At 32.5% G+C, this 545-nt stretch overlaps 1 protein-coding gene and 1 long non-coding RNA gene across 4 annotated transcripts in view; one reads left to right on the forward strand and one right to left on the reverse strand.

Annotated features, from left to right (window-relative positions):
• Window positions 1–545, forward strand: part of LOC106788512 (GTPase-activating protein CdGAPr) — a 42,542-nt gene that overhangs the window by 12,508 nt on the left and 29,489 nt on the right. The gene's annotated exons all lie outside the window — the stretch shown is intronic.
• The window catches only part of LOC106788513, a 14,615-nt gene continuing 14,076 nt past the window's right edge, over window positions 7–545 (reverse strand). Inside the window, exon 3 of the long non-coding RNA XR_001381903.1 lies at window positions 7–223. This is a non-coding gene — a long non-coding RNA (uncharacterized LOC106788513). The remainder of the gene's footprint in view (window positions 224–545) is intronic.

A 545-nucleotide genomic window follows, 5' to 3' on the forward strand; every position in this document is an offset into this window, starting at 1 on the left:
ATCCGTCTAATCTATCTCGCTTAACTCCAGATGCTGTGTGTGGTTTATGGTTGTTCATGGTGAGAGTAACTGAATAAGAGATGAATCTATATATATATATATTTATAGAAAATGTATGTGTGTGTGTGTGTGTAACAGATAGAGAGAGAGAGAAGACTGATAGACAACCGCAGAGAGCTTTCACGTTCGCGCATGTCTTCTCGTGGCATACAACTAGATCGATCTGTAACAGTTTCGAATGATAGTACCAGTTTTCAATCTTAACGTCAACCTTGATTACACTTGTTACTATTCAATAAAGGACTAGAGAAACATCATAGATAAAGTTTCAATCGATGATCACTAAATTGTTCGAAAGTTACTTACTCAGCATTTCATTTCATTGTTCACTTTATTAATAGTAATAGTAATAGTTTCAGATTTCATTTGATTGCCACATACCTTACAGGTTAATCAAATATCCAATTAATCTGATCTTGATATAATCTATTATCAGATAAATAGAAAGATTTGTCAATGTGTTGGATTTATATTTAAATGATGAC

The sequence above is a fragment of the Polistes canadensis genome, unplaced genomic scaffold (genome assembly GCF_001313835.1).
Source record: "Polistes canadensis isolate GaletaPanama2010 unplaced genomic scaffold, ASM131383v1 scaffold_142, whole genome shotgun sequence".
Lineage (NCBI taxonomy): Eukaryota > Metazoa > Arthropoda > Insecta > Hymenoptera > Vespidae > Polistes > Polistes canadensis.